The sequence below is a fragment of the Peromyscus eremicus genome, chromosome 6 (assembly GCF_949786415.1).
Source record: "Peromyscus eremicus chromosome 6, PerEre_H2_v1, whole genome shotgun sequence".
NCBI classification, from domain to species: domain Eukaryota; kingdom Metazoa; phylum Chordata; class Mammalia; order Rodentia; family Cricetidae; genus Peromyscus; species Peromyscus eremicus.
The window spans coordinates 45491243-45498759 of record NC_081421.1 but is presented as its reverse complement, the minus strand read 5'-3'; the positions used below and the strand labels follow the sequence as shown (position 1 = coordinate 45498759).

Genomic DNA, 7517 nt, shown 5'->3' with positions numbered 1-7517 from the left:
GTTATAGGGGAAACTAGACAAAGGATAAGATAATTGCTATGAAATTGGTTATCTCACTAAGCCATCATGGACCAAGCCAATGGAGGGCCCACATGCTCTCTGCCTGTCCTCCTGACCCAACTAAGGAAGTGATTCACTGTCCATGCATTGTACACCTGCTTAGGGGCATTTGAAGCTCATGCTTGTCCATCTGTAACTCAAGCGTTGTTAATTGTCCATCTTGACTGTCTGTTGGTCATTAGTCACTTGGCAAGCATCACCACCCTCCAATATTGCAGAAGTCTCAAGTGAAGCTAGTTATACTGTCCTCTCTCTTCAGTCTCATGCTGCCAAGAAATATCTACAGTGTTCTTGGTTACCTCCTTGTCTCCAGGATGGTCCAGGGTCTCTTCCCTGCCATGAATATGGGCTTGATAGAAGTCATCTTTACTTAAAATGTAATCTATTATAATTAGGTGTGTTTGGCACAGGGCTGTGTAACAAACAATAGTACCTAGGGCAAAGGTCTTTCTGGGAAGCTAGCCAGTTGGCCTGCTGACATTGACCTTAGTTCTTAGAGCTCGTCTGTTTCTGATCAGGTTCTCTTGAGTGTCTTACACCCAGCTGTAAGCACTAATGTCTGTCATCCTTATTGCTCTGGCTTCATTGTCTGAACCCTGACATTCTCTTTTTAATATGACATCCAGCCCTACCACAACACATAGAAGCGACTTGTAGTTTTAAGCATGGGTTCTTTCTCTTACTGCCTACTCTGAGCTAGCCTCCTGCCTCAGTTGAATAGTACTCAGAAGGTTTTAGTCTTCTATAGAGACCAAAGAGAACCAACACATTTTCCAGTACGTATGGCTGACATTTTACACTGGTAAGCTCGACTCAGCACCTTTCTCACACAAGAAAACAGAAGTTTTCCTCCTGAAAAATTAGATGAGGTGAGTTTGTGTAAACTTAGGAAATAAAAGACATCTGAGAGCAAAATGACTGAGAGCTCCTGCAAATCAAGAATGATGAAATGTCAGGTCTTAGCCCCAAGAAAATGTGATAAGAGAAATTCTACCAGTGTTAGACTGTTGGAAATGGCTGTAAAATTGCACATCTTACCTACTTATCAATGTGACCTGCAGTGCCCTGTGGCATATATGTCTGAAGAATAAGTAGCTGCCTGTGAACAATGCCGGTGATGGTGCTGATTGTTGCCGTAGAGTTCAAGTGTTCTGCTTTCATTTCCACCTTACATCAGAAGCTGGACTTTTAGAATGCACTTAATGCATTTAGAACACACGCCTCATATTTTTTAACAGATCTTGCCTCAAGTTTATTTGTAAAAAAACAGCATAGAGTCCTGATAATCTGCAAATATGAAGGGGTATCACAACAATCCATCTGTCTTCACATTGGCAGACAGAAACCTTTTCTATATGGCCTCCACAGGGGCCTGGGCACCTTCTGGAGACTGAGCCAGAGCTGAGGGCTCTGCCTTGGTTTGAGCTTTGGGCTTTGGTTGGCAGAGCCTATGACCCTTAGCCGTGTAGCTTCTAGTCCGCTTCCCAAGCTTGGAGTGAGCAATGAAAGCAAGATGGCTGAGCTTGCGGCTAGGGCCTTTTGGCATCTTGGGCTTACCACCTTGGGCTTCACAAGGGCCTGGTGGCCTCTGCACACGTGCTCACTGCCTTCGAAATGTTTGCCTGCATCTTCTTCAGGCCTTTCTTGTGCTTCTTGGCAAAGCACATGTTCCTCAGAAACTTGGGGTCGACCCCCTTAAGAGATTCATATCTTTGTGACCCGGGGTTTCTTTGATGCCATTTCTGTGCCATTTTTGGCATTGGTTGTGTGTGGTATGGTTCTTGGACTTGGCCATGTCAGAACAGCAACCAGCAGCTCCTGAAGCACCTGAGACAGGAAGAAAATGAGCTACCCCTTACATTTTTAAAAGGATAGGTTTTGGTGAGATATATTCTGATAGCAAGAAGTGTTCTCAAGTGATATGTGTAGCTAGAGTTTTCCTGACTGGCCCACAGGACAAATCTCTGACACCCGCCAGTCCCACAGCCACTCAGACCCAACCAAATAAACACAGAGACTTATATTGGTTACAAACTGTATGGCCGTGGCAGGCTTCTTGCTAACTGTTCTTACAGCTTAAATTAATCCATTTCCATTAGTCTGTAATGGCTCACATGGCTCACATGTAATTAGTCACATGGCTCGTGGCTTACCAGGATCTTCACATGCGGCTTGTCATGGTGGTGGCTGGCAGTATCTCTCTCATCCAGCTTCCTGTTCTCTCAATTCTCCACTCTGTTAGTCCCGCCTATACTTCCTGCCTGGCCACTGGCCAATCAGTGATTTTTTTTTTTTTTTTTTTTTTTTTTTTTTTTTTTTTGGCTTTTCGAGACAGTGTTTCTCTGTGTAGCTTTGCGCCTTTCCTGGAACTCACTTTGGAGACCAGGCTGGCCTCGAACTCACAGAGATCCGCCTGGCTCTGCCTCCCGAGTGCTGGGATTAAAGGCGTGCGCCACCACCGCCCGGCTGTGATTTATTTATTGACCAATCAGCAACACATTTGACATACAGACCATCCCACAGCACTTCCCCTTTTCTTTTCTTAAAAAGGAAGGTTTTAACCTTTACACATCTCCAAAGTCAGCTTGGTATATTTGGGAATTTGGGCATAGCTTCTTTTACTAATTCCTGCTGGAGGGGGGTGCTGTATCTTATGGGGACACAAAGAATATTTTAGGATTATGGAGTAGTCCATGAGGGTGTATCGTCTGAGCCAGTTGCCTTGAAATGGTTCTGGACGTTGGATCATCTGGGCCATGGTGTCATTGGAGACCTTTCAGGTGGTCTTGGCTGGTCAAACCTGATGTATCTTAATCTGGAACAAATCCATAGCCTCTTGCTTTCTGTGGAAACAAAAGCAGAGTCTCCTTTCCAAAGCAACATATCCTTATATCCAAATTTTGAAGTCAAGGTACCTTTAAAATATACATTTGGCATAACTCAACAGCTTTTACAATCAAATGTTTTTCTGCAGTTAAAAATCCCAAAGACAACACAATCCAGATTCTCTGTGTAATATTCATCTTTACGTGGCTTATTTTTTATATTAATTTTACTGTCTCTTTAAAGACTTTCTTTTTTAAAACTATGTATTTGTTTCTATAACTGTATATATCACCTTTTTTGTCTCTTTCAAGCCTACGTATATTTTACACACATTGTAAACTATTACATCTGAATCTGTCTTATTGTGAATCTATTGCTTTAAACTGTAGCAGCTATGGCTGCTGGCTCCGCCCACCTCAGCTTCCCAACATGGCGGCGGTACGTTTTCTGCCAGCTCTGGGAGCTATCGTGGGTCCATGCTTTTATCCAAGCAGCATGTAGCCCAGAAACCTCTTTTTTTTTTTTGTTTTGTACTAGCAAAGGCTAAATCCACCACACAGCTTAATGTGTCACTTGCAGAGGACTCATTCCCGCCATGCAGCGGCAGGTCGAACACGCACGCTAGGAACCCACAAGTAGCTCAAACCAGCAGCTGCCACTCATTTGAGAGAGACAATTAGGAAGCTGTTTTTAGCTCCATTTTAGAATCTTTTCTCAGGTTTTTAGGTGGAAACTCTTGCCCCACGTTGGGCGCCATTTGTAGCTAGAGTTTTCCTGACTGGCCCACAGTCAGGACAAATCTCTGACACCTGCCAGTCCCACAGCCACTCAGACCCAACCAAATAAACACAGAGACTTATATTGGTTACAAACTGTATGGCTGTGGCAGGCTTCTTGCTAACTGTTCTTACAGCTTAAATTAATCCATTTCCATTAGTCTGTACCTTTCCACATGGCTCGTGGCTTACCAGGATCTTCACATGCGGCTTGTCATGGTGGCGGCTGGCAGTGTCTCTCTCATCCAGCTTCCTGTTCTCTCAATTCTCCACTCTGTTAGTCCCGCCTATACTTCCTGCCTGGCCACTGGCCAATCAGTGATTTATTTATTGACCAATCAGCAACACATTTGACATACAGACCATCCCACAGCAGATATGAATTTATGATCGAGTTTTTTTTTAATTCTGCAAAATTAGTTGAATAAAATAGGACATGCTACAAAGGCAAAGCCCTTTAGAAATTGTTCAGATTGGCTGGGTGGTAGTGGCAGCACATGCCTTTAATCCCAGCACTCGGGAGGCAGAGGCAGGAGGATCTCTGTGAGTTTGAGGCCAGCCTGGACTACAGAGTGAGTTCCAGGAAAGGTGCAAAGCTACACAGAGAAACCCTGTCTCCAAAAACCAAAAAAAAAAAAAAATTGTTCAGATGATTACTATAAATAAAATCAAAATATAAAATAAAACACGATGTTACATGGTTTTTCCTGACCAAGACCAAAGAAACAATTATACTCTAGTCTAACTTAGGGAAGCAATGAATGTATTGGACTAAACGTAGAAGCATGGATGAGGTTATCTGAAAGAGCATAAGCAACTCAGATAGCTGCGTCATCCAAAAGCCTACCTCAGAATGAGAACAACTCAGGAAGCTGTGTCAATGAGTCATTTACAGATGTCTACATTACTAAAGAGTTCCTTTTTCCTCATCAGTGCTTCCTGCTTATATAACACCAATGAGTAGGTTCTTCAATCTTGTACACGTCTTGGTCACCTGGGTTTTATAAGTTTCTCTTGAGTCTCATGAACCTTTTGGTCCTCCCTGTTCCCTCTGGGAGGATATCTCATCTGAAGAAAACTACTGCACAATAGAAGATGAGGGGTCTTGTCTCATCTTGCTTTGTCTGGGCTTTTATTTTTCCTTACTAATCTTTTTCTTGTATACTATGCTTTCAATTTTTTGATTTTATGGGTTTTCTGTGCATGTGAATATGTACATATCAGCCTCTGCATGTTTCCTGTACTTTTTTCCTTTGGCTGTTTTTTTCTGTTTGTGTATTTTGTCCTTGTCTTGGTCAGTGAAGAGACATCATGACCAAGAAAATTTTATGAAGGAAAGCATTTAATTGGGGCTTGCTTACAGTTTCAGAAGTTTAGTCCATTATCATCATGGCAGGGAGCATGGTGGCACATAGGCAGACATGGTACTGGAGAAGTAGCTGAGAGTTCTACATCTGAAACTGCAGGCAACAGGAAAAGAGAGACATTGGGCCTGGCTTGGGTTTTTGAAACCTCAAAGCCTACCCCCAGTGACACACTTCCTCCAACAAGGCCATGCCCACTCCAACAGGGCCACACCTCCTAATCCTTCTCAAGTAGTACCACTCCCTGATGAATAAGCTTTCAAATAGATGAGCCTATGGGGACCATTCTTATTCAAACCACCACAGTCCTACTCTGATTTGTTTTTATTTTATCTTATTTTATTTTGTTATTATTTTTAGATATCTGTATTTTAATGAGAGGGAGAGACAGAAGGTATGAATTTGGGTGAGTAGGGAAGTGAGAAGGATCTGGAAGGATTTGGGGGAGGAAAAACCATAATCAGAATATATTGTAAGAAAAAAATCTTATTTCAATTTTAAAATTAATGAAAGTTTTTAGTAAAAAATAGAAGCTCAAAAGAGAGTTGCCTCTTAGGAAAATGGCATACATGGAACTGTGTAGCTAGAGTTTTCCTGCCTGGCCCACAGTCAGGACAAATCTCTGTCACCCGCCAGTCCCACAGCCACTCAGACCCAACTAAGTAAACACAGAGACTTATATTGTTTAAACTGTTTAGTCTAATGGCTTAGGCTTCTAGTTATCTAGTTTTTACACCTTAAATTAATCCATTTCTATAAATCTATATCTTGCCATGTGGCTCATGGCTTACCGGCATCTTCACATGCTGCTTGTCATGGTGGCGGCTGGCAGTGACTCCTTCTGTCTTCCTGTTCTCTCAATTCTCCTCTCTGTTAGTCCCGCCTATACTTCCTGCCTGGCCACTGGCCAATCAGTGTCTTATTTATTGATCAATCAGTGCAATTTGACATACAGACCATCCCACAGCACTTCCCCTTTTCTTTTTCTTTTTTTTTTAAAGAGGAAGGTTTTAACTTTTACATATCTCCAAAGCCAGCTTGGTATATTTGGAAATTTGGGCGTAGCTTCTCTTACTACTTCCTGCTGGAGGGGGGCGCTGTATTTCATGGAGACATAAAGAAAATTTTAGGATCATGGAGTAGTCCATGAGGGTGTATCGTCTGAGCCAGTTGCCTTGAAACAGTTCTGGATGTTGGATCATCTGGGCCTTGGTGTCATTGGAGACCTTTCAGGGGGTCTTGGCTGGTCAAACCTGATATATCTTAATCTGGAACAAATCCATAGCCTCTTGCTTTCTGTGGAAACAAAAGCAGAGCCTCCTTTCCAAAGCAACATATCCTTACATCCAAATTTTGAAGTCAAGATACCTTTAAAATATACATTTTGGCATAACTCAACAGCTTTTGTAATCAAATGATTTTCTTCAGTTACAAATATCAAAGAGAATATAATCCAGATTCTCTGTGTGGTAGCCATCTTTACGTGGCTTATTTTTTATATTACCTTGAGCCTATTGCTTTAAACTGCAGCCTTCTAAGACTGAAACAGCGCTGTGGCTGCTGGCTCCGCCCACTTCAGCTTCCCAACATGGCAGGGGTACATTTTCCACCAGCTCTGGGAGCCATGAACTCTCAGAAATAGTGGGTCTATGCTTCTATCAAAGCAGCATGTAGCCCAGAAACCTCTTTTTTTTTGTTTTGTACTAGCAAAGACTAAATCCACCATGCAGCTTAATGTGCCACTTGCAAAGGCTTCATTCCAGCCGTACTGCAGGTTGAGCACACCAGTAACCCATCATAGTAGCTCAAACACGCAGGCTGTCGCTAACTTGAGAGAGACAACTAGGAACTGTTTTTAGCTCCGTTTTAGAATCTTTTTTCTCAGGTTTTAGGTGGAAACTTTTGCCAATACGTTGGGCACCAGAACTGTATTGCTGAGGTCAGAGGCGTAGGGTCGTCAGGGAAATGTGTCCCAGGCAAGGGCCAGCAGTGTGGGTCCACTTTCTGGTGTTGCAAAAAGCACCTGTGAAATATACCTTAAAATAGGAAAGTTTATTTGAGCTCATAGCTTTGGAAGTTTCAGCCCATTTGAAGGATGGGGATGCTGTACTGAGGGGACATCATGGCAGACGAAAGTGGAAGAGGCTTCTCACCTGGTGGCACCCAGGAAGTGGAGAAAGACAGTGTATCCTTTGACAGTGTACCCCAATAACCTCAAAGCCCCAATTAGACTCCACTTCTTTAGGGTTCCACCATTTCTACTACACCAAACTGAAGACCAAGTCTTTAGCTCATGGACTTTTGTAGAATGTTCCAGATCTAAATTACAGCATCAACCTAGCCTTACTCTCTTTCTCCGTACACATTTGTCTTAACTGAATATTGCTCTCTTCCTATGCTGGAAGTACCTAGCAAACTCAGCTCCTAGGACTATTGTAAGGTAAAAAATGAAGTCAAATTTATTAAAAATTATCAGTTAATTAAAATTTTT

At 42.5% G+C, this 7517-nt stretch overlaps 1 pseudogene; it reads right to left on the bottom strand.

The window, feature by feature from the left end:
- Positions 1-1411: 1411 nt before the first annotated feature.
- Positions 1412-1855, bottom strand: LOC131913724 (large ribosomal subunit protein eL29-like; annotated as a pseudogene).
- Positions 1856-7517: the final 5662 nt, after the last annotated feature.